The sequence below is a fragment of the Pseudophryne corroboree genome, chromosome 6, assembly GCF_028390025.1.
Source record: "Pseudophryne corroboree isolate aPseCor3 chromosome 6, aPseCor3.hap2, whole genome shotgun sequence".
Lineage (NCBI taxonomy): Eukaryota > Metazoa > Chordata > Amphibia > Anura > Myobatrachidae > Pseudophryne > Pseudophryne corroboree.
The window spans coordinates 256,985,119-257,012,521 of NC_086449.1; the positions used below are offsets into that span (position 1 = coordinate 256,985,119).

The following is a 27,403-nucleotide window of genomic DNA, read 5'->3' on the forward strand; positions in this document are numbered from 1 at the left end:
GTATTACGTTCTCTTTGCAGCTGTCCGTTTGTTGTTATTATTGTTGCTATGGTGATGGGGAGCACGGCCGGGGGAAGTGACGTGGCGCATCGTCACTTCCGGCACGCTGGACGGAGCGGGCGGCATCCCGCTGACCGCAGGCGATCCACACACAGGGTGATGATATCCTTTATAAGGTAAGACTTGTTTTGTTGTTACTTAGACCTGAGGAAAATGACTAAATAAAAGTCATTGAAACGTTGTTACCTTCCATCTGCCTGTTCAAGAGCTTTCATTGAGTTAGACACCAGGAGTGCCGCGGCTGCAGTATATATATATATATATATATATATATTTATTTATTAAGGAGCCCATAATTTTCTTGTGATTAACATAAACACTTCTTAAGCTAGCTTACCACTAAAATAAACGACACACACCAAAATAAAGACACGGACACGGTAGCTGGAGTTAAAAGTCAGACGATATTTATTGATCGCTGACCAACTCTTTAAACTATAATTGTAACTGAAATTGAAATTAATTTAGATTGTGAAATTAAATTTAGATTGCAGGATGGCAAAGGAAAAGCCACTACCAGACACCAGCTCCAGTCACTTAGATAAAGTCCAACAAACCAAGGAGGGGACTAGCCAACAACACCGCCTCCTACCTGCATAACCCGCATTGTGCTGGCCTCACCACTCTTATCTCTGGCAAACGTTCTGTTCCCGCAGGAGAACGTCTAAATGTCCACCTGCAAGGGAAGGACACACCTGCTGTCCTTCTAAAGAGGGTGCCTCACAATGACCCCTTATGCCTATCTGACTGCTGGTTGGTAGTGACTTCCCACCAATCTGGCTGTCAAGAGCCAACTGCAGAGGATAAGAACAATGGAAAAAGAATCAGGGAGGGCGGGAGGGCATTCAAATGGCAAGAGGAAGTCTGAGGCACATGACTCTGAATTATATACCATCCTAGGACCAGCCCCTAAACACCTTGACGGACAGCCCAATAATCCTATAGGAAAAGTACAACTGAAAACCATAACTACCTAGCAACTGCTTAGTCATAGACAACCAATCACAAAAAATTGGGCTCTTATATGGCCTCAGGCTTATGCAGCCTTCAGCTAATCTAAGGCGCCCATAATTTTATTGTGATTAACATAAACACTTCTTAAGCTAGCTTACCACTAAAATAAATGACACACACCAAAATAAAGACACGGACACGGTAGCTGGAGAAAAAGGTCAGACAATATTTATTGATCGCTGACCAACTCTTTAAACTATAATTGTAATTGAAATTGAAATTAATTTAGATTGTGAAATTAAATTTAGATTGGAGGATGGCAAAGGAAAAGCCGCTACCAGACACCAGCTCCAGTCACTTAGATGAAATCCAACAAACCAAGGAGGGGACTAGCCAACAACACCGCCTCCTACTGCATAACCCGCATTGTGCTGGCCTCACCACTCTTATCTCTGGCAAACGTTCTGTTCCCGCAGGTGAACGGCTAAATGTCCACCCGCAAGGGAAGGACACACCTGCCGCCCTTCTAAAGAGGGTGCCCCACAATGACCCCTTATGCCTATCTGACTGCTGGTTGGTAGCGACTTCCCGCCACAAAGGTTTAACAAACCGCCACCGCCATCCAACAAAAAAACAAGAAAAAAAAAAGACTAAAGACCCCTAACGAAAAGGACCAAAAACATCATGAAGAAAAACCTGAACTCCGGCCGGAGAAAGGTGAACCCCATCATCCTTGTAGAACTGCCTATTACGCAGCACAAGTAAAGGATGCCTGACAGCCACTCCACCTATGGCCCTAACAAACATTGAAACCGCCGAATTCACCTTCTTGCGAGCCTTCTCAAGAGCCGAAAAAAGCACCTCACCCCTCCAATGAAAACGCGGAACTATCTCCGACCACACAATCTGGACTCCTGGCCAGTGACAACGAATCGCCACCAAATCAGCCTTAATGGACAAAATTAGGTTGATGCCTTTAACTCGGCCCAAATCGTTGCCACCCAAATGCAGGACAATACAGCTGGGGCGACCCCAGCGGCGCTCACGGTGAAAAAGGAGCCACAACAAATCACCCCAAGGCATGCCACGAACACCTAACCAACGAAACTCCCTAGCCCCAAAAACGTCAGCTGACCTAAGTGCCATAGGATGCCTTGCCGCCCAAAAATTGTAAGAGTGGCCAACCAGCCACACTTGCTCCCCAAAATCGACGACGGATGAAAAAGAAGAACACCCTAACATCAGAAAATTGAAATACCATACATAGAAAACAAAATCAAGAAACAGAAATAACCCAAGTGAAGGAGAAAACTCAAAAAACCTCCCGTGGACCTTCAGAGTATAGCCAATTGAAATTAGGCCCCCTCGGAGGAAAATGTAAAAATTCACTTCACACCCTCGATTCCTGAACGTTAAGTGTTCAAAAACCGACGAGTAAACAAGTTTTTGGGTTAGCGCAACAGGCGCTCTTAAATCTTATCAAAATGAACATAAGACCTATAGGAGGCAGACTTCCAACGGCCCAGCTCCCGAATAGCCGCCGGGGAGGAGCCCGTAGCCGCTGCATGGGTAGCCGCCCCAATCCGAAAGGAATGGGTACCGAAGTCCGCACCACACAAACCCAGAGCCTCCAAACATTTCTTAAACACCGAAGCAAATTGGAACTTAGTCAGGGGACCTGCGTGCGCATGCACTAGCAACTGGTCGCCACCTGGAGGCCTCAACCGGAAATACTCCTGTGCCAGGCGCAGCGGGCAGACACCCGCATCCTCCCGGGCCTCCAAGGACACCCAGCGACCCCGACCTGTTTGATCTGTCTTGGACCGCACAATCTTACAGAGCAACAGGCCATCCTGCAGGCGCACATTCCCGTAAAGCATACCGGAATCACGGGAGGCCTTACTGTACGCCACTAACTCGCTCACCCTGAAAGCCCCAAAGAAAGCTAGGGCAAAAGCAAATCTAAAAAGGGCCACCTCAAACTCCGAGGCCGCGATTCGAGGCAGCACACCCAGCAACTCTGTTAGAAGCTGCAAAGTCACGGGTCTACGGGAGTCCGCGGCCGCCGGTCGCACCCTAGCCCATCCCTTAAGTGCTCTGGAAAGGACAAAAGACCCGGTGGGGTCCGTCATCCCGTGGAGCCGAGAGTGAAAGGACCTACCCCTTTGATAATGCTCCCAAACAAAGGCCATCAAAACGTCTACCGGGGACTCACCTGCCATACCGTACCTACTTTGAAAGGCCGACCAATCACGCCAGGCCGCATCATACGCCCTGAGCGTGGAAGGAGCCAACGCACACCTGGCCAGAGCAGCTAACCCGACTCGACAATCTGCCAGACAGAAGGCGGGCACGGTAAACCCTCAGCCTTCGCTCCCGGAACCAACTCACGGAACTTATCAAACTGAAATCGAGACACAGCATCCGCAATCCCATTGTCGATTCCGTAAACGTGACGGGCCCTGAAATTAATACTGCGTCACAAGCAGACAAGCACAAGATGTCGCAACAGCCGCAAAGCCTGGGGAGAAGAAGAACGCTGATTATTGATAGAGTGTACCACTCCCAAGTTGTCGCAACGGAACGAAATGTCCCGATTCGAGAACTGGCAGGCCCACAACTCCAGGGCAACAATGATCGGGAAAATTCCAGCAAAAGGAGGTTCCTAGTGAAACCCCGTGCAACCCAAGAAGGCGGCCAAGCAGCAGCGCACCAGGACCCGGCAAAAAATGTCCCAAAGCCATGATTGCCCGAGGCATCCGTGAACAACTGGAACCAACTGTTGGAACAACGAGGGGGAGGCCACAAAACCTCCCTGTTGAAGGACACAAGGAAAGAAGACCAAACTCGCAAATCATCCCTGATCTCGCGGGAGAGGTATACTGTGTGATGTTGCCTGGCCGTCCCCGAAGAGGCCCGTTCAAGTTTGCGACAGAAAACGCTCCCCATGGGAATAATCCGGCACGCAAAGTTGAAGGAGCCTAGCAACGACTGCACCTGCTTAAGCCGAACCCTGCGCTTACCCAAACAATCGTCAATTAAACCTAAAAACGTTCGCACTTTATCAGCGGGGAGGCGGCAGCAACCCGCCACGGTGTCTATCTCAATCCCCAGATAGCTCAGACAACTAGAGGGGCCCTCACACTTGTCCGGCGCAACGGGAACCCCCAACCCTTCGAACAAGGACTAGGCGACCGACAGAATATCGCCACAGACAGAACTGCCTCCCGGACGTACAAAGAGAAAATCGTCCAGGTAGTGAGTAACCCCGGGGTGGCCGGAGGCGGCCTGGACGCACCAATGCAAAAAAGTGCTAAATCTCTCAAAATAGGCACAGAAGTCTGAACAGCCCATGGGGAGACAACGATCCACGTAAAATTCGGCCCCCAATTTGAAACCCAGAAACCGCAGGGAATCAGGGTGCAGGGGAAGAAGCTGAAAAGCCGACTTAACGTCTAATTTTGCCAACAGGGCACCCGGACCACAGTCTGGAACCAAGCGCAGAGCCTCATCAAAAGACTGATAACGCACTCTGCACACGGCCTCGGGAATAAAGTCATTAACCGAACCACCATGAGGATGCGACAAGTGCTGTATCAGGCAGAACTTACCTGGTGCCTTCTTGGGCACCACCCCCACGGGGGAGATGCACAAGGCGGGAAGAGGGGGAAAGGCGTAGGGCCCACACATGCACCCCAAGCCGATCTCCGCGTCCACCTTCCGCCGATCCTCATGCGGGAATTTGCGAGCCGGCTTCAAATTCTGGCGCGCCACCACATGCACCGAATCCGAAATGGGCAGGCGAAAACCGTGACTAAAACCCTCCAAAAGGAATAATGTGGCCGACCTGTCGGGGTATAAACTAAGCCAGCACCATTTCCGTAAAACGGGGGGGGATCAGAGGGAACCGAAGGCGCCGGCGCCTTTCGAGATTCCTTAGCCACGCGCCGCACAATAAGCCTAACCAGTTTACACGGGCGCCAAGGAGAACCTGAAGAAACACTACTAGAAGAGGTAGAAAAAGTGCTAGAAGAACAGGGAGAAGGAACAGCATGCTCACCAGTGCCTGAAGGACCCGGAACTGCGTCATCCGCTTCACCCGCCATCGGTTGGGGCGGAACGTCTCCTGTCGGTGCCGCGGCCGTCGATCTCCTCGACCTCTGACTCCTCCGCGACGAAGTCCCCGATGCCCCCGAACTCGCCATCACCTGAGCGGAGGAAACAGAAGGGACAACAGGCGCAGGAGAAACCAGCGCATCAACAGAAATGGGGGGAACAGGCGGGTGTGGGGGCAAAGCACATTCGCTCGGCGGAGCGGGGCCAGTGGGCAGCGGCGGGGGAGGACACCCCGCGGAGGAGGACGAACCGACGGAGGGAAGGTAGCCCCGACCCCAGGTGTGCCACTAATGGTGTAGGCAGGAAGCCATGCGGGCGGGGGAAGATACCCAGCCGACCTGGGAAACCCCGACAAAACAGGATGGAACGGAGCAGGAGCGGGGGATGGCTGCCAAAACTGGGCAAACGGGTTCGCCCCAGCAGGGGAGGACCCGAAAAATGAGCCCGCAAAAGCAGGTGGGGGGATCGCAACCCGAGGGCCGCCGACTGACCACGTGGGCTGGACCCCAGCGGCCGAACTCGAGAAATACGGTGAAAATTGCGGTGCAGAGGAAACCGGGAGACCTGTGAAAGGCGCCCCAGAGGACGTGGGAAACGCCTGCGCAACTGGCCAGGGGAGGCCACTGGGGAAAAACTGACCCCCGGTAAACCCGTGGGGCGCAACAAACGACAGAGGAGGGCCAGGCAGTTGGAACGCAGCAGCAATGGACGACTGCGTCGCCACCATCTGCACCACGCCAACCGGGCCGGAAGGAAGCGCATGGAGCCCGACGACAGGGGACGCCGACGAGCACAGAGACCCAGCGGGTGACCGGGAGCCATGCAAAAGTGCCCCCGCCGAGAGAAGCCCAGCCGGGGACCCCAGCGCTGGAGCTGCCCGCGAGGCCTCCAACGCGGCACCCCGTTGAGTCACCACCCCCCTTAAAACACCTGGGCCTGCCCCACCAGCCCCATCTCCCACAGTATATGCGGGTGAAAACGGCCCCCCCGAAGAGGGGAGCCCATCAGCAGCAGCCCTGGCCGGAGGATTAGAGGGCACAGGAGACCCCTGCTGCCCCACAGAGACCGTTTCCCCCTGTAGCCGTTGCTCCCCCTCACCCCCGCAGCCCGCCCGCAGACGCCAGGCACCACGTGGGCGCCCGCGCCGCTGGCCAGAGCCGCCGGCGGGGGGGAAAGGGGAGATGCGCTGAAAACCGCTGCGCCGGGCGAGACACCACCCGCAGCGGCCTGGGCAGCACGCCCGCCGGCCGCACGAGCAGCACCGGCAGGGGCGCGGGCCGCAGCGGCCCGACCCTGCCGCGACACCTCAGATGCGGGGAGTAACATTCGGGGGGCCGCGCTCCCTGATCGCGGGCGCTGGGTACCCGCGGCCTCTAAGAGGCGACGAGAGGGGGGGGCGGACCTGCGGGGACGCGGCATGATGTATGAGGGGGAAAACAGCACAAAGCCAGGGCACAGCAAATAGCAGGAGGGAAGGCAAGGGAGGGAGATAAAAACGATATATACAGTGAATAATAAATAAGGAATAAGAACAGACACGAGGGCAATATCAACTGTAAAAGTACTCAGCCTTCCTGGGCCATTCAAAATGGCAAGAGGAAGTCTGAGGTACTGTACATGACTATGAATTATATACCATACTAAGACTAGCCCCTAAACACCTATAGGAAAAATACAACCGAAAACCATAACTACCTAGCAACTGCTTAGTCATAGACAACCAATCACAAAAAATTGGGCTCTTACAGTATATGGCCTCAGGCTTATGCAGCCTTCAGCTAATTATATATATATATATATATATATATATATATATATATTAGTGATGAGCGGGTTCGGATCCTCCGAACCCCCCCGAACTTCACCCATATTACACGGGTCCGAGGCAGACTCGGATCCTCCCGCCTTGCTCGGTTAACCCAAGCGCGTCCGAACGTCATCATCCCGCGGTCAGATTCTCGCAAGATTCGTATTCTATATAAGGAGCCGCGCGTCGCCGCCATTTTTCACTCGTGCATTGGAGATGATCGTGAGAGGACGTGGCTGGCGTCCTCTCAGTTTCTATGTTCAGTGGGCTGCAAATTGTGCTGCAAATATCTGTGCTCAGTGTGCTGCAAATATCTGCTCAGTGTGCTGCAAGTGCAAATATCAACGTTCTCTGCCTGAAAAACGCTCCATATCTGACTGTGCTCAGTGTGCTGCAAATATCTGTGCTCAGTGTGCTAATTGCTTTATTGTGGGGACTGGGGACCAGCAGTATTATATAGTAGGAGGATAGTGCAGAGTTTTGCTGACCAGTGACCACCAGTATTATACGTTCTCTGCCTGAAAAATGCTCCATATCTGTGCTGCATTGTAGTATATAGTAGGAGGACAGTGCAGAATTTTGCTGACCACCAGTATAACTATATATATAGCAGTACGGTACAGTAGGCCACTGCTCTACCTACCTCTGTGTCGTCAAGTATACTATCCATCCATACCTGTGGTGCATTTCAGTTTTGCACAGGTTGCTGACCACCAGTATATAATATACAGCAGTACGGTACAGTAGGCCACTGCTCTACCTACCTCTGTGTCGTTAAGTATACTATCCATCCATACCTGTGGTGCATTTCAGTTGTGCGCAGTATATATAGTAGTAGGCCATTGCTATTGATATATTACTGGCATATAATTCCACACATTAAAAAATGGAGAACAAAAATGTGGAGGTTAAAATAGGGAAAGATCAAGATCCACTTCCACCTCGTGCTGAAGCTGCTGCCACTAGTCATGGCCGAGACGATGAAATGCCATCAACGTCGTCTGCCAAGGCCGATGCCCAATGTCATAGTAGAGAGCATGTAAAATCCCCAAAAAATAAAGCTCAGTAAAATTACCCAAAAATCTAAATCAAAATCGTCTGAGGAGAAGCGTAAACTTGCCAATGTGCCATTTACGACACGGAGTGGCAAGGAATGGCTGAGGGCCTGGCCTATGTTCAAGGCTAGTGGTTCAGCTTCACATGAGGATGGAAGCACTCATCCTCCTGCTAGAAAACTTAAAAGAGTTAAGATGGCAAAAGCACAGCAAAGAACTGTGCGTTCTTCTAAATCACAAATCCCCAAGGAGAGTCCAATTGTGTCGGTTGCGATGCCTGACCTTCCCAACACTGGACGCGAAGAGGTGGCGCCTTCCACCATTTGCACGCCCCCTGCAAGTGCTGGAAGGAGAACCCGCAGTCCAGTTCCTGATAGTCAAATTGAAGATGTCACTGTTGAAGTACACCAGGATGAGGATATGGGTGTTGCTGGCGCTGAGGAGGAAATTGACAAGGAGGATTCTGATGGTGAGGTGGTTTGTTTAAGTCAGGCACCCGGGGAGACACCTGTTGTCCGTGGGATGAATATGGCCATTGACATGCCTGGTCAAATTACAAAAAAAATCACCTCTTCGGTGTGGAATTATTTTAACACAAATGCAGACAACAGGTGTCAAGCTGTGTCTTGCCTTTGTCAAGCTGTAATAAGTAGGGGTAAGGACGTTAACCACCTAGGAACATCCTCCCTTATACGTCACCTGCAGCGCATTCATCATAAGTCAGTGACAAGTTCAAAAACTTTGGATGACAGCGGAAGCAGTCCACTGACCACTAAATCCCTTCCTCTTGTAACCAAGCTCCTGCAAACCACACCACCAACTCCCTCAGTGTCAATTTCCTCCTTACACAGGAAAGCCAATAGTCCTGCAGGCCATGTCACTGGCAAGTCTGACGAGTCCTCTCCTGCCTGGGATTCCTCCGATGCATCCTTGAGTGTAACGCCTCCTGCTGCTGGCGCTGCTGTTGTTGCTGCTGGGAGTCGATCGTCATCCCAGAGGAGAAGTCGGAAGATCACTTGTACTACTTCCAGTAAGCAATTGACTGTCCAACAGTCCTTTGCGAGGAAGATGAAATATCACAGCAGTCATCCTGCTGCAAAGCGGATAACTCAGGCCTTGGCAGCTTGGGCGGTGAGAAACGTGTTTCCGTTATCCACCGTTAATTCACAGGCAACTACAGACTTGATTGAGGTACTGTGTCCCCGGTACCAAATACCATCTAGGTTCCATTTCTCTAGGCAGGCGATACCGAAAATGTACACAGACCTCAGAAAAAGAGTCACCAGTGTCCTAAAAAATGCAGTTGTACCCAACTAAACCATGGGCATGTGGACAAGTGGAGCAGGGCAGACTCAGGACTATATGACTGTGACAGCCCACTGGGTAGATGTATTGCCTCCCGCAGCAAGAACAGCAGCGGCGGCACCAGCAGCAGCATCTCGCAAACGCCAACTCGTTCCTAGGCAGGCTACGCTTTGTATAACCGCTTTCCAGAAGAGGCACACAGCTGACAACCTTTTACGGAAACTGAGGAACATCATCGCAGAATGGCTTACCCCAAATGGACTCTCCTGGGGATTTGTGACATCGGACAACGCCAGCAATATTGTGCGTGCATTACATCTGGGCAAATTCCAGCACGTCCCATGTTTTGCACATACATTGAATTTGGTGGTGCAGAATTATTTAAAAAACGACAGGGGCATGCAAGATATGCTGTTGGTGGCCCGAAGAATTGCGGGCTACTTTCGGCATTCAGCCACCGCGTGCCGAAGACTGGAGCACCAGCAAACAGTCCTGAACCTGCCCTGCCATCATCTGAAGCAAGAGGTGGTAACGAGGTGGAATTCAACCCTCTATATGCTTCAGAGGATGGAGGAGCAGCAAAAGGCCATTCAAGCCTATACATCTGCCTACGATATAGGCAAAGGAGGGGGAATGCACCTGGCTCAAGCGCAGTGGAGAATGATTTCAATGTTGTGCAAGGTTCTGCAACCCTTTGAACTTGCCACACGTGAAGTCAGTTCAGACACTGCCAGCCTGAGTCAGGTCATTCCCCTCATCAGGCTTTTGCAGAAGAAGCTGGAGACATTGAAGGAGGAGCTAAAACAGAGCGATTCCGCTAGGCATGTGGGACTTGTGGATGGAGCCCTTAATTCAATTAACCAGGATTCACGGGTGGTCAATCTGTTGAAATCAGAGCACTACATTTTGGCCACCGTGCTCGATCCTAGATTTAAAGCCTACGTTGTATCTCTCTTTCCGGCAGACACAAGTCTGCAGAGGTTCAAAGACCTGCTGGTGAGAAAATTGTCAAGTCAAGCGGAACGTGACCCGTCAACAGCTCCTCCTTCACATTCTCCCGCAACTGGGGGAGCGAGGAAAAGGCTAAGAATTCCGAGCCCACCTGCTGGTGGTGATGCATAGCAGTCTGGAGCGAGTGCTGACATCTGGTCCGGACTGAAGGACCTGCCAACGATTACTGACATGTCGTCTACTGTGACTGCATATGATTCTCTCACCATTGAAAGAATGGTGGAGGATTATATGAGTGACCGCATCCAAGTAGGCACGTCAGACAGTCCGTACGTATACTGGCAGGAAAAAGAGGCAATTTGGAGGCCCTTGCACAAACTGGCTTTATTTTACCTAAGTTGCCCACCCTCCAGTGTGTACTCCGAAAGAGTGTTTAGTGCAGCCGCTCACCTTGTCAGCAATCGGCGTACGAGGTTACTTCCAGAAAATGTGGAGAAGATGATGTTCATCAAAATTAATTATAATCAATTCCTCCGTGGAGACATTCACCAGCAATTGCCTCCAGAAAGTACACAGGGACCTGAGATGGTGGATTCCAGTGGGGACGAATTAATAATCTGTGAGGAGGGGGATGTAGACAGTGAAAGGGGTGAGGAATCGGACGATGAGGAGGAGGTGGACATCTTGCCTCTGTAGAGCAAGTTTGTGCAAGGAGAGATTGATTACTTCATTTTTGGTGGGGGCCCAAACCAACCAGTCATTTCAGTCACAGTTGTGTGGCAGACCCTGTCGCTGAAATGATGGGTTTGTTAAAGTGTGCATGTCCTGTTTATACAACATAAGGGTGGGTGGGAGGGCCCAATGGAATTGACAATTCCATCTTGCACCTCTTTTTTCTTTCATTTTTCTTTGCATCATGTGCTGTTTGGGGACTATTTTTTTGAAGTGCCATCCTGTCTGACACTGCAGTGCCACTCCTAGATGGGCCAGGTGTTTGTGTCGGCCACTTGGGTCGCTTAGCTTAGTCATCCAGCGACCTTGGTGCAAATTTTAGGACTAAAAATAATATTGTGAGGTGTGAGGTGTTCAGAATAGACTGAGTGGAAATTATGGTTATTGAGGTTAATAATACTATGGGATCAAAATGACCCCCAAATTCTATGTTTTATGCTGTTTTTGAGGGGTTTTTGTAAAAAAACACCCGAATCCAAAACACACCCGAATCCGACAAAAAATTTTCAGGGAGGTTTTGCCAAAACGCATCCGAATCCAAAACACGGCCGCGGAACCGAATCCAAAACCAAAATACAAAACCCGAAAAATGTCCGGTGCACATCACTAATCTCTTGCAGTTTACATAATCTTGGGTAGTATCAAGTGATAATAAATTATTGTTTATATAAGTTTTGTTGTTTGATGTCTATTGTTAAAAAAAAAAAAACAAACAAACAACTATTTGTATCAGCAAACAATAATTGAATCTATGGTAAATTTTGACACATAGGGGGTAATTCCAAGTTGATCGCAGCAGGAAATTTTTTAGCAGTTGGGCAAAACCATGTGCACTGCAAGGGGGGCAGATATAACATTTGCAGAGAGAGTTAGATTTGGGTGGGTTATTTTGTTTCTGTGCAGGGTAAATACTGGCTGCTTTATTTTTACACCGCAATTTAGATTGCAGATTGAACTCACCACACCCAAATCTATCTCTCTCTGCACATGTTAAATCTGCCCCCCTCCCCCCCTGCAGTGCACATGGTTTTGCCCAACTGCTAACAAATTTCCTGCTGCGATCAACTTGGAATCACCCCCATAATTACAAATTTGTTTCTGTATTAAAGCAAAAAAAATCTAAGCCAAAAAATTGGTGGTGTGTGTGTGTGTGTGTGTGTGTGTGTGTGTGTGAAGGGGGGCAGCCACTTTTGTATTAGCCTAGGGTGGCTGGAACCCTTAATCAGCCCTGTTCTCTTGGGTCTGTGGGAAGGCGTCCAGGTAATATATTTTTTTTAGTGGAGTGCCAGTGTAATTGTGTGATATATATACATATAGTATCCGGACTATAGATCTACACTGAAAAGGTCTACGGTCAAAAGGTCTACCACTAATGGTACACATACATTAGCTCGACAGGGTCAAAAGGTTGAGATGTAAAGGAATACAATTCAAAAGGTTGACAGGGTCAAAAGTTCAACATGTCAAAAGGTCAACATGACAATGGTCGACACATAAGGTAGACACAATTTAAAAAAAAAATTCTATCATATTTTTCATACTTTACCATCCACGTGGACTGGGATTATGAATAGTAACCTGTGCCGAGCGCACAGAAGCATGGTGAGCGAAGCGAGCCATGCGAGGGGTTGTTGTAAACTAATTGGGCTTGTTTGTGGCAGAAAAGTGCCAAAAAAAACCCTCCCCCCCAAAAAAAAGAAAAAATTGTGCCTACCTTTTTTTGTGTCGACCATTTACATGTCGACCTATTGACCCAGTCAACTTTTTGACCCTGTCGACCTTTCCTACTGTCTTCCTTTTCTATGTTGACCCCTTGACTCTGTCGATCTTTTCACTCTATCGACCTCATGCATATCTACTATTACTGGTAGCAGTGTCGGACTGGGACATGAAGGGCCCACCGGGGGAATGCAGTTATAGGGGCCCATACTTAGGGTTGTGGCCAGCCTACAAAGGTGTTGTGGCCAGCCTCCACAGAGGCTTGAAATACACAATAGTTTAGTGCAGTGTAATGCAACATATCTACCATGTATAATACAAGTGCATAGTCTGGAACCTGATGCCTAGAGGAAGGAGTGGGCCCTCAGGCAGTGGGGCCTACCGGTGGTTTCCCTGGTACCCCTGTGGGCCAGACCGACCCTGACTGGTAGACCTTTTTAGTGTAATCCACACCCATATGTATACTTCCAGTAGCTACTGGTGTAATCTGGGGCTGACAGGCTCCATAGAACCCCAGTGCAGGAAAGGACTGAAGGAGAGGGAAGGAGTGGCCACCGCACTGCCTGCACAGCTCTAAGCAGGCAGACTGACTGATCTCACTGATAACCAGGTGAGACTCCCCATCCACATAATACTTTAATTGTCAATTCAGTAAAATACCTAAAGCAAAATCAAAAATTCTAGAAATGCTAGACAAGTGGCGCAGTCTAGAACAATTGAGATTGAGCCCACCCCTGAAAGAGAGAGACGCTTAGAAGAGATATACACAACTCTCAGGCTAGGGCAGTGGAGTCCAGTAACCAGAGAGAGCTGCGTTTACATGATCAATGTGATCATACTGTGTGAATCAGAAATGCAACTTCTACTCTCAGGGTTAGATCAGCATTTGGTTATGACCCTTCTACAGATTATGCTAATCACTCCCATATGTCTGGTAAACAACAAGAAAATAATTATATATACATATATATACATATATATATATATATATATATATACATATACACATATACTCTACTGTGCAGATCTACGGGTAAATGGCCTGTCGACCATATTCCCTGTAATTTCTCTACTGCTCATGTGCAGAACTCTGTGAAAATGGATGCAGCTCCATTTTCACTGTCTTTTACCTGCGCTGCTGACATCGAAGGGGGACTCTGGAGGGGTGAGTATTCAAAAAATGGGTGCAGCGTGTACAGTGTGAGTATTCCCTGGACTCAGGGGCCCGTGTACACACTGCACCCATTATAAATACAGCAGTGTATGGGTGCTTAATATGGTGCAAGGGGCATTACTGTGTGGGGCATATTATGGTGTAAGGGACACTATGTCGGTGAAAAGTAGCCTTTTCCTGCAAGACCACACCCATTGCAGCAAAGCCATGCCCATTACAGTGAGACCATGCCCCCTTTTTAGAATGTTACTTTTTTATATGTATATTGGGGAGGGGGCACTTTTTTTAGTGTTTGCACTGGGAGCCAAATTGGCTAGAAATGGCCATGGGTGAGGTAAATAGCTGAGGAATACAATACAACAGATAGCAATTATACAATTTATATAATTGCGAAATCAGCCACTCTGTTGAATAAAACAAAATAAATGCTGATCTTATCAGCCCCTTTTTAAATTATAGCAGCTCCCATACGAGTATTCTGTATTACTCGTGATCAACCTAACAAACTATGACAATAAAATATCACAAGAGAGCGCTTATAAAAGATAAGTAATTTTGTCTCAGACAATTTATTAATATTATGAAATATTATAAATATTTTTTTAAAACCATATATAAGAACAATAAATATCACTGCTGATATTAAAGCACAATATGGCACATTATTTATATATAAGATCACCTGATAATGATAAACCAACAGTCAGTCCATAAGCAGAATGCAGTTCAAGTTGTAATCCACTGAATGCTCACAGCACACGTTAGTAAATCTCAAGACAGTCTCATTGAAAATATAGTTCAAATGCTTTTAAAGTAGCTGTTTAAGCTGAACTGTGGCCATAGAGAGTACGCTATACTACCACCTCCCCATCCGACTGAAGAATTGTTTGCTCACCACTGGTTCCAGTGTGATCTCAGCGAGACCAATGATCAGTACACAGGGTCCGTGATTTTGATGTGGGAGCGGCGGTGTCAGCAGAGCCGGCCCTAACCAATATGATGCCCTAGGCAAGATTTTGGCTGGTGCCCCCTAGCACCGCCGCTAGTTCTGCAGGAGATGCCTGGCATGAGTCAGCTGGCAGCTCTGCTAATGTCAGGCGCCTTTTGTTTATAAAAATGCATCTTATTTGCATTACTATGTGGCTAGGATGCACAAGCAGCTTCTGCTGATTAAAATGATATGCAGCATGCCTATATTCTGTGTGCGACTGTGGCTGTATCTGCATATGAAATGCTACATTACAGTGATTTCCAGGACTACACTGCAACGTAGCATTTTGTATGCAGATACAGCTGCAGTCACACACATAATATAGGCATGCCGCATATCATTTTAATCAGCAGAAGCTGCTGGTGCCCCATAGCAGACCAAATGCCCTAGGCAATTGCCTAGTTTGCCTATGCCTAAGGCCGGCTCTGGGTGTCAGCTTGATGTATGAGGGGAGGGAGGGCGCAACTCTCTGCCGGATGGCTAAAAGCTGTAGCAAGTGCCGCTGGTGAGAAGGCTCTGGCTGTGGCGGTGAGTGGATAACGTGCAGGAGCTTGTAATAGCAGCGTAGCAGGTCCTTAACGCGTTTTTCTGTTAACCCCAGCAATGGTTTTATCGGAAGCTGAGGAGGCCCTGGCTAGTACCAGAGCCAGATTTACACACACATATAGGAGCCAGAGGGATCATGAGAGCATTATGCACAGGTGCAGCAGTATGTACTGCTGGAATTTTGTTGACTTTTGATAAGAGATGTGCAGAGAAGGTAGGCAGGGAAGGCAGTACCTCATCTGTCATACTCCAGCATACGCAAGAGTTTTTACTATAAACTTGATTAGAATAATACACAAAAGATATTTCTAAAATCTTCTTTGCATATTTCATATCATTTTTATAGTGAAAACTCTGGAGTATACATACTGGATATGACAGGAGAGGCTCTGCCTTACCTGACCGCACGCCACTGCTACCTACAGTAGTAGCTACCTGTACCTGGCTCCACTCGCCAGTACATACCTCCCAACTTTCTAAACATGCTAATCGTGACCATCGCGCGACCCGAGGAGGGGGCGTGGCCTAGGGTGAGAGGGGTGTGGCTCCACTTGGTGGGCATGGCCTCGTACCGCCAACCTGTTTTTCTTCATTGTGGGGGTGTTCTAAGCGCTCCCAGAGCAGCTGGGCAGCCCCCTGCTGACCTCCAAGCATTGAATACATGACGTGCTCGTGCACACAGCATGTATTCAGCGATCACTCGCTGCTTTGCATAGCAGAGCAGCGGGTGATCAAAGCCTCCCCAACTGACCCCCCCTCCCCGCCCGCGAGACACTGCGACCCAAATGTGTCCGAATAGCGGGACTGTCCCGCTGGAATCGGGACAGTTGGCCAGTAGCCCTGCACTCATATCTGTTTTCCTGCTGCTAATTCCACAGCATTATGGACCTAATTCTGAGTTGGGAGAAAAGCACAACAGAGCAAGTAACCGTGCACCTTGGTAAAACCATGCTGCACTGCAGGTGGGGCAGATGTAACAGGCAATCACTGATATTAAGTTTGTCCCGTCGCTGGCGGGTGATAAGTCTCGCCACCGGGGGCTATCTAATTGGCCCCGATAAACTGGCGCGTGCCGTGGCTTATCGAGGAATTTGCTTCACCTGATGCCCGATAACAGCCCCGTTTTCATCTGAAAACAGGGCTACTTCACCCAAAAACACACAGGTTTCACTGTTACCGGCCGAGATAATTAAATAGCCCGACCGCAGCACCCCAAGAAACATCGGGGGTTTTTGCTCCCGATGTCTCTTCGGGCCAAATTGAATATCCCCCAATATGTTGCTTACTAATGCTGCCTGAACAATTTTGTTTAACAAAGCACTACTAGGACTAAATATTTTTTCTGCACTTGCCAACTGCTAATTGTACAAATACTGTACCCCTTTGACATCACAACTGGTGTATTTTACCACAAACACTGACTGGTGCAAAAACACAACTTCTTGCTCTATTTGTCATTATCTCCATTAGTTATACTGGTGCAAAAAGACCAATTGCCAACTCAAGCAATGTTATATTTACTACACTCTGACTGACACGTCAAAACACAGGTTTTTTTCTGGTGCAGAATATACAGGTAATCCAGTGTGATCTCACATTTTTTGCCATATTATTCACTAGTCAATCTGTCCACCTTCGCTTATTATTAGGGATGTGCACCAGCCCAAATCATGGGTTTGGGGATTTTGGTTTTGGATCTGTACCTCCCTCGTGTTTTGAATCTGTATTGGTTTTGCCAAAACCGCCCTTGCGGATTTTTGTTTTGGATCTGTAATTTGTTATGTGAAAAATCATAAAAACAGCTAAAATTTCAGAGTTTTGACCTGTTTTGTTCCTACAATATTATTACCTCAACAACATTTATTTCCTCTCATTTCCAATCAATTTTGACCACCTCACTCACAATATTATTTTCATCCAGCGTCGGATCTTGCGGGTTTTGGATTCCATATAAGGGAGACAATTTCACTCCCTTTCTGCCAGGATGTCTGCAATAAAGTGAAGATATGTTCAATTAATACAAAAAATTGTTGTGTATATTGGTCAAAAACATACATATTTATTTAATAAGTACATACATTACGTAAATCTGACTGAGGCATTCCACCTGTTGTTGCCAAACTATTCCAATGGGTCGATCCTTCTCCAGGTCAAACATGCCTTTCAGGAACTGATCCTACATTGAGGCTGAAAATAATCTGTACAGATGATTACAATTTTTAAAAAAATATATATTGTAATTATATATTTTTCATTGTTTGTATTGTGGTCAAAAATGCCTGGAAATGCCTGGAAATTAATGTTATTGGGGTAATAATACTCTAGGAACACAAAAGGCCAAATCATGTGATATTAGCTTTTTTGGTCTGACACAGATCCTTATCAATAACTAGATCAGGGGCCCAAGGTAGGTGTCAAGGCAGGCTGTTTTTGTGAATCCATTGAACTCAGACCATCCGAAGGAGCAGATGCTCTGGAGTGCAGGAAACAAGGAGAACGAAGATAATTCCTTTTCATATATTTATTAACGGCAACAAACAGAATAAAGCAGTAGGAAGTCAAACTAGTTCGGGATTGATAAACTGTAGAGAATTAAGTCTCTGAACTCCTGAAGGAAGAGGTTGGTGCTTGCAGAGAGAGCTGGTTTGAAGAAGGGGCATGACTGTGGAACTATGATGAGGTTTGCAGGGTGACGTGGGGCGTGAGATGAACTGCGAAGAATAGGTTTCTGGATGGGATGATAACGTGAGTGAAAAACTGTAAGAATGTCCAGTGAATGATACGAAGTCGAGACTGAAGAACTGTGAAGAGTTTGCTTTAGATGATACGAAGATGTAGCTGAAGAACTGTGAAGTTAAGTTGCTGTATGATGCGAAGACGTGGCTTAAGGAACTGCAAATATTGGTTGTTGGATAATACGAAGACGTGGATGAAGAACTGAGAAGACTGGTTGCAGGATGATGCAAAGACGTGGAAGGAGAACTGTGAAGACTGGTTGCAGGATGAAGCGAAGACGTGAATGAAGAGCTGTGAAGATGGGTTAGCTAGCTGAAGCGAAGATGTAACTGAGGAGCTGCGAGGATTGCCCACTGGATGATGTGGAGACATGACCGAAAGACACAGACTGACGAACCACCACAGGAATCCTGGAGAACTCGAAGACACCGGCGGGAGAGTGGTTGACCGTGGCCGCGCACTGGGGAGCTGGCGGACGTAGTGCAGCGTGACCTGGCTAACAACTCGGAGAGCAAGATGGGACCAAATTACCTAGAGATGCACAAGGTAATCTGTGGGAGCACAGAGCTAGGGTACAGAATAACCACAACAAAGCACTGGCACAGAATGCAAAAATCCCAGCCTATTTATAGGCAGCAGAAAAACAGGATTGGCTGACACTCACCCATTACGCTCATTGGTGCTGCACTTGATCTCCAACATTGCCGCCCCCTATACTGCAGACACACAGGGAGGCTGCGGGCCACTAGGTCCTCCCTCCAGTCTCAAGGAAGCCGTCACTCTTACCACTGATCGTGCCGCGCCCCCATGCGGCCACTAAGCACCAACGCTAGCCGCGGCGGCAGGGGACGATTCCTGGGACCTGCGGTGGTAAGTACCCGCCGTGTGACAGGAGGTAGAGTATGTATGTAGTGGAAGGAAGAATTGATTAGTAATTTAATTTTTGATTTTTAAAATTTAAATAATCATTGGGGGCATTGGAGACTGTCTTTATTGCATAGACAACACTTTTTATTGGTTATTGTACTAATCTGACTTTTACTTTTTCTTTGATTTTACATGCCCTGACTTAGCCCTTGGGCATCGGTCTTAGTAGATGACATTGATGGACTTGTGTCATCATGACTGGTGGCAGCATCTGCAGCACTAGTATGTGCTTCCTGCTGTCCTCTCAACTGTTTGCCCTGCATATCTATCAACAAACATGAACCAAGTGGGGTAGAGCACACACCACAATTTGTACAAAAAATGTACCACCTACAGTGTCACAATATGTATATGAGTCAGAGATAATAATCTAACACTATGGTTTACTTTGAGCTACAGTGTCACACAATACGTGTATGAGTACGAAATAAAATATGTTACTGTGGTACTAACTTTACCCACAGTGTCACACAATACGTGTATGAGTCAAAAATAGTAATCTAACACTGTGGTTTAATTTCAAAAACAGTGTCGCACAATACGTGTATGCGTATGAAATAAAATATATTTCTGTGGAGCCAACTTCACCACAGTGTCACACAATACGTGCATGAGTCAAAATTAGTAATCTAATACTGTAGATTAATTTCACCAAAAGTGTCGCACAAAACGTGTATGAGTAAGAAATAAAATATATTACTGTGGTACCATCTTCACCCACATTGTTGCATAATACGTGTATGAGTACAAAATAAAGTATATTACTGTGGTACCACCTTCACCCACAGTGTCGCACAATACGTGTATGAATACTAACAAAATTATGTAACTGTGGTACCACCTTCAACCACAGCATCACACAATACGTGTATGAGTACGAAATAAAATATATTACTGTGGTACCACCTTCACGCACAGCGTCGCACAATATGTGTATGAGTATGAAATAATAAAATACTGAGGTCTGACCGCAGTACTTATGAAAATAAAATAAAAATTGTATAATACACTGGGGTACAGCACAAACAAAAATGTTTTAGTTTTTTTTATAATTATATTTTATGCTTCTTAGCTTTTATTATTTTAATTTTACACTGGGCCTGAGCCCCTGGATGGATGGACAGAGCACCCCTGTACATACACAGCAGCCCCTGGATGTATACTGGGGTACAGTACAAAAAAAAAATTTTTAAAATAATAAAATATTAGTTTTATTTTTTTATCACTAGGGACGGAAAGAGCACACCTGGAGGACACAGTAGCACCCCCTGTATGGACAACACTGCACCTCTAACGGACAACACAGCACCTCTGATGGATAGCACAGCACCGCTGGACAGATACAGCACAGTCACGTCTACACTGTACAAGATCCACAGCTGGAGTTAAATACCGCGATCCCTGGGGACCTTTATAATATCCAAGACCTACGAGAATCCGAAAGCGGGAGGATGATGTTTTGCCTTGTTTTGGGATCCGAGTCAGGCAGCAAACCCCGAGCAGGACTTGGATCCTGGCTCGGATCGTTAAGTTCGGGGGTGGATCCGGTTCCCACTCATCTCTACTTATTATAGCATACCTCCCAACATGACCCTGTCCAGGAGGGACAGAATGTTCTGCTTCTGGAATTTTCTCTTAATTTGTGATTACTGGCACCTAACAGATTACTGGATAAGAAAGATGTTCCGGCACAGGTGCATACCTCCCAACATGACCCTCTCCAGGAGGGACACAATGCTCTGCTTCTGGACTTTTCTCTTAATGTATGATTGCTGGCACCTGTGCTGAACAGGTTAATGGATAAGAAAGGTGTTTCACTACAGGTGATGGCAATCATACATTAAGAGGGAAGTCCAGGAGCAGAGCATTTTGTCCCTTCTGGAGAGGGTCATGTTGGTAGGGATGCAATTATGTGTATGTGCACGTAATAAAATGGAGTGAATTTCAGGGACAAAATGCCCAAGGGACCACCTAGACTATTAATCATTTTTATAGTACATCTTTATTAGTACATTTGTTCTACACATCAGTATATCTGCTATTTCTTCAAAAACACTTCTTACAGACAGTTGCTTAGTACAGAGTTTTCCAAACTCCACCATTACTGTCAGGTTTTAAGGATATCCTTGCTTAAGAACAGGTGACTTCATTAGTAACTCTGTCAATTTGATTTAACTATCTGGACTGAAACATGTTTATTTTTAAAGCCTGGACTGTAATGGTGGAGTTTGGGATACTTTGATTTAGGGGGAAATTTTCTAAGCTCCCGAATCCATTCGAGATTGCATTACGGACAAAAATGCATTTCATTAATTTTCTAAGCACAAAACACGTCAGAGTTTGTTAAATTCCTATTGAGATACACAGCCATCCACATAAATACGAATCAATAGACCATCGGCCAAACACGGTGGTATTTTCACATACACCTCATAGAACACAGGAATTTACTAAGGATTCACATTTTCAATCACTGCTGACAATAGCCAAAGTATAGCCTATTTTCATTGTGAAGTGACTATATTCAGTTTATAAATGTCAGTTATAGTTGTATCAGACAAGCACTTTATTGCCAGTGCTATTCCAGCTGGAAAAAACTGGCATTAATAGAGATCAATTACACCTGTGCTGACACAATGAAGTAAAGGGGAAATGTTCCTACCCTGTTACAAAGGTAGCCACTCTCTCTCCCCTGACTACAATATAGGAGAGATTGAGCTCTATGAAACATAACGTTTCTTCAGCTGGGAAAGTGCAAGCGCTAAAGGCATCAGTCTGTCACAAACGATCAATGATAGCTGCTGCTTCTGCTGATCCACACAGTTGTAAAACGAGTGACAGAAATCCCCTGAATGAAAACTGGGTAGTGTGTGACTGTGTGTGAATAACAAATCCTCAATTTACACCTGCAGTTTTTGATTGTAGCATTCTATAAGGCGCCCATAACTTTATTGTGATTACATAAACCTTTCTTAAGCTAGCTTATCACTAAAATAAAATGACACACACACTGAAATAAAGACACGGACACGGTAGCTGGAGTTAAAGGTCAGACGATATTTATTGATCGCTGACCAACTCTTTAAACTATAATTGTAATTGAATTGGAATTAATTTAGATTGCAAAGTTAAATTTAGATTGGAGGATGGCAAAGGAAAAGTCGCTACCAGACACCAGCTCCAGTCACTTGGATGAAATCCACCAAACCAAGGAGGGGAGTACCCAAACCCCGCCTCCTTCCTGCATAACCCGCATTGTGCTGGCCTCACCACTCTTTTTTCTGGCAAAAGTTCGGTTCCCGCAGGGGAACGTCTAAATGTCCAACCGCAAGAGAAGGACACACCTGCCGTCCTTCTAAAGAGGGTGCCCCACAATGACCACTTATGCCCGTTTGACAGCTGGTTGTTAGCGACTTCCCGCCAATCTGGCTGTCAATAGCCTACTGAAGAGAACAAAACAAATCAAATGTAATCAGGGAGGGCATACAATAAATGGCAAGAGGAAGTCTGAGGCACATGACCCTGCCCTATATACTATCCTGAGACCAACCCCTTAAAGCTTGACGGACAACCCTCTGATCCTATAGGAAAAACCCACCGGAAACATGATCTGCCTAGCAACTGCTTAGTCATAAAACAACCAATCACCAAAAGTTGGGCTCTTATATGGCCTCAGGCTTATGCAGCCTTCAGCTAATCTAAGGCGCCCATAACTTTATTGTGATTACATAAACCTTTCTTAAGCTAGCTTATCACTAAAATAAAACGACACACACACTGAAATAAAGACACGGACACGGTAGCTGGAGTTAAAGGTCAGACGATATTTATTGATCGCTGACCAACTCTTTAAACTATAATTGTAATTGAATTGGAATTAATTTAGATTGCAAAGTTAAATTTAGATTGGAGGATGGCAAAGGAAAAGTCGCTACCAGACACCAGCTCCAGTCACTTGGATGAAATCCACCAAACCAAGGAGGGGAGTACCCAAACCCCGCCTCCTTCCTGCATAACCCGCATTGTGCTGGCCTCACCACTCTTTTCTCTGGCAAACGTTCGGTTCCCGCAGGGGAACGTCTAAATGTCCAACCGCAAGAGAAGGACACACCTGCCTTCCTTCTAAAGAGGGTGCCCCACAATGACCACTTATGCCCGTTTGACCGCTGGTTGGTAGCGACTTCCCGCCACCAAAGGTTTACAAAACCGCCACCGCCATCCGAACCAACAAATAAGAACAAACTAAGAACAAACTAAAGAGCCCTAACGAAAAGGACCAAAAACATCCTCCAGGAAAAACTGCACTCCGTCCGGAGAAAGATGAACCCCATCCTCCTTGTAGAACTGACGGTTACGCAGCACAAGTAAAGGATGCCTGACAGCTACTCCCCCTATGGCCCTAACAAACAGAGATACCGCCACATTCACCTTCTGGCGAGCTTTCTCCAGAGCTGAGAAACGCACCACACCCCGCCAATGAAAACGCGGCACTATCTCTGACCACACAACACAGACTCCTGGCCAGTGACAACCAATCGCCACCAAATCCGCCTTAATGGACAAAATTAAATCTATGCCCTTAACTCGGCCCAAATCATTGCCACCTAAATGCAGGACGATACAACTGGGGCGACCCCAGTGGCGCTCACAATGAAAAAGGAGCCGCAACAAAATCACCCCAAAGCAAGCCCCTGACACCTACCCAACGCAACTCCCTAGCTCCGAAAACATCAGCCGCCCTAAGTGCCATGGGATGCCTCGCCGCCCAAAAAACATAAGAATGGCCAACCAGCCACACATGCTCCCCAAAATCAACGACAGCTGAAAAAGAAAAACACCCTAACATCAGAAATTTGAACACAAAACATAGATAATGCAATAAACGAAATAACCCAAGTGAAGGAGAAAACTCAAAAAACCTCCCGTGGACCTTAAGAGAACAGCCAATTGAAATTAGGCCCCCTCGGAGGAAAATTTAAAAATTCACTTCACACCCTCGATTCCTGAACGGTAAGCGTTCAAAAACCGACGAGTAAACAAGTTTTTGGGTTAGCGCAACAGGCGCAACTACATCTAATCAAAACGGACATAAGACTTATAGGAGGCAGACTTCCAACGGCCCAGCACCCGAACAGCCGCCGGGGAGGAGCCCGTAGCAGCGGCATGTGTAGCCACCCCAAACCGAAAGGAATGGGTACCGAAGTCCGCCCCGCGCAAGCCTAGCGCCTCCAAACATTTCTTAAACACTGCAGTAAATTGGAACTTATTCAGCGGGCAAGCGTGCGCATGCACTAGCAACTTGGCGCCACCCGAAGGCCTCAACCGGAGATACTCCCGTGCCCGCCGCAGCGGGCAAGCACTCCATCCTCCCGGGCCTCCAAGGACACCCAGCGACCCCGACCTGTTGATCTGTCTTGGACCGCACAATCCTACAGAGCAACAGGCCATCCTGCAGGCGCACATTCCTGTAAAGCATACCGGACTCACGAAATGCCTTAGTGCACGCCCCTAACTCGCTCACTCTGAAAGCCCCAAAGAAAGCTAGGGCAAAACACAACTAAAAAGGGACCACCTCGAACACCGAGGTCGCAATTCGAGGCAGCACACGCAGCAACTCTGTTAGAAGCTGCAAAGTCACGGGTCTGCGGGAGTTCGCGGGTGCCGGTCGCATCCTAGCCCATCCTTTAAGTGCTCTGGAAAGGACAAAGGACCAGGGGGTCCGTCATCCCGTGGGGCCGAAAGTGAAAGGAAAAAATGCCCGCAAGGGCAGAAGACATGCCCGATTTTGACTCACCCCCTCGATAAGGCTCCCAAACAAAGGCCATCACAACGTCCGACGGGAAATCCCCCGCCACACCGTACCTACTTAAAAAGGCCGACCAATCACACCATGCCGCATCATACGCCCTGAGCGTGGAAGGAGCCAACGCACACTTGGCCAGAGCAGCTAACCCGACTCGACAAACCACCAGACAGAAGGCGGGCACGGTAAACCCTCCGCTGCCGTTCCCGGAACCAACGCCCGGAATTTATCAAACTGGAACTGAGACAACGCATGCGCAACTCCGTTGTCGATTCTGGGAACGTGACGGGCCCTGAAATTAATATTGGACCACAAGCAAACCAGCACCAGATGTCGCAAAAAAACGCAAAGCCTGTGGAGAAGAAGAACGCTGATTATTGATAGCGTGCACCACTCCCAAATTGTCGCAATGGAACGAGATGTCCCAATTCGAGACTGGCTGGCCCACAATTCCAGGGCAACTATGATCGGGAACAACTCCAGCAAGGAGGTTCTTGGCGAAACCCCGTGCCACCCAAGAGGACGGCCAAGCAGCAGCGCACCATGACCCGGCAAAAAATGCCCCAAAGCCATGACTGCCCGAGTCATCAGTGAACAACTGGAGCCAACCGTTGGAACAACAAGGGGGAGGCCGCAAAAACCTCCCCGTTGAAGTACACCCGAGAAGAAGCCCAAACTCGCAAATCATCCCTGATCTCGCGGGAGAGGTACACGGTATGATGCTGCCCGACCGTACCCGCCGTGGCCCGTTCAAGTTTGCGACAGAAAACCCTACTCATGGGGCCAATCCGGCACGCAAAGTTGAAGGTACCCAGCAACGACTGTATCTGCTTAAAACGAACCCTGCGCCTGTCCAAACAATCGTCAATTAAACCCAAAAGCTTACGCACTTTATCCTTAGGGAGGCGACAGCAACCTGCCACTGTGTCTATTTCAATTCTCAAATAGCTAAGACAACTACAGGGACCCTCCCACTTGTCCGGCGCGACGGGAACCCCCAAACTTTCGAACAAGGACCTGGCAACCGACAGAATATCGCCCCAGACCGAAATGCCCCCTGGGCCCACAAGAGAAAATCGTCCCGGTAGTGAGCCACCCCGGGGTGACCGGAGGCGGCCTGGACAGACCAACGCAAAAAAGTGCTAAATCTCTCAAAATAGGCGCAGGAGCCTGAACAGCCCATGGGGAGACAACCGATCCACATAAAACTCTGCCCCCAATTTGAAACCCCGAAACCGCAGGGAATACGGGTGCAGGGGAAGGCGCCGAAAAGCCGATTCCACGTCTAATTTTGCCAAACAGGCCCCCCGGACCACCGTCCCGAACCCAGCGCAGAGCCTCATCAAGGACTGATAACTAGGGATGTGCACTTGAAATTTTTCGGGTTTTGTGTTTTGGTTTTGGGTTCGGTTCCGCGGCCGTGTTTTGGGTTCGAACGCATTTTGGCAAAACCTCACCGAATTTTTTTTGACGGATTCGGGTGTGTTTTGGATTCGGGTGTTTTTTTCAAAAAACCCTAAAAAACAGCTTAAATCATAGAATTTGGGGGTCATTTTGATCCCAAAGTATTATTAACCTCAAAAACCATAATTTCCACTCATTTTCAGTCTATTCTGAACACCTCACACCTCACAATATTATTTTTAGTCCTAAAATTTGCACCGAGGTCGCTGGATGACTAAGCTAAGCGACCCAAGTGGCCGACACAAACACCTGGCCCATCTAGGAGTGGCACTGCAGTGTCACGCAGGATGGCCCTTCCAAAAAACACTCCCCAAACAGCACATGACGCAAAGAAAAAAAGAGGCGCAATGAGGTAGCTGTGTGACTAAGCTCAATGACCCAAGTGGCCGACACAAACACCTGGCCCATCTAGGAGTGGCACTGCAGTGTCACGCAGGATGGCCCTTCCAAAAAACACTCCCCAAACAGCACATGACGCAAAGAAAAAAAGAGGCGCAATGAGGTAGCTGTGTGACTAAGCTCAACGACCCAAGTGGCCGACACAAACACCTGGCCCATCTAGGAGTGGCACTGCAGTGTCACGCAGGATGGCCCTTCCAAAAAACACTCCCCAAACAGCACATAATGCAAAGAAAAAAAGAGGCGCAATGAGGTAGCTGTGTGACTAAGCTCAACGACCCAAGTGGCCGATACAAACACCTGGCCCATCTAGGAGTGGCACTGCAGTGTCACGCAGGATGGCCCTTCCAAAAAACACCCCCAAACAGCACATGACGCAAAGAAAAAAAGAGGCGCAATGAGGTAGCTGTGTGAGTAAGCTAAGCGACCCTAGTGGCCGACACAAACACCTGGCCCATCTAGGAGTGGCACTGCAGTGTCACGCAGGCTGGCCCTTCAAAAAACTACTCCCCAAACAGCACATGACGCAAAGAAAAAAAGAGGCGCAATGAGGTAGCTGTGTGAGTAAGCTAAGCGACCCTAGTGGCCGACACAAACACCTGGCCCATCTAGGAGTGGCACTGCAGTGTCACGCAGGATGGCCCTTCAAAAAACACTCCCCAAA

The 27,403-nt window shown here is 47.8% G+C and overlaps 1 long non-coding RNA gene across 1 annotated transcript in view; it reads left to right on the forward strand.

The window, feature by feature from the left end:
• Positions 1-20,801, forward strand: part of LOC134935170 (uncharacterized) — an 88,047-nt gene extending 67,246 nt beyond the window's left edge. The window contains exons 4-5 of the long non-coding RNA XR_010179955.1: positions 21-176; positions 20,303-20,801. This is a non-coding gene — a long non-coding RNA (uncharacterized LOC134935170). The remainder of the gene's footprint in view (positions 1-20; positions 177-20,302) is intronic.
• The last annotated feature ends 6,602 nt before the right edge of the window (positions 20,802-27,403 follow it).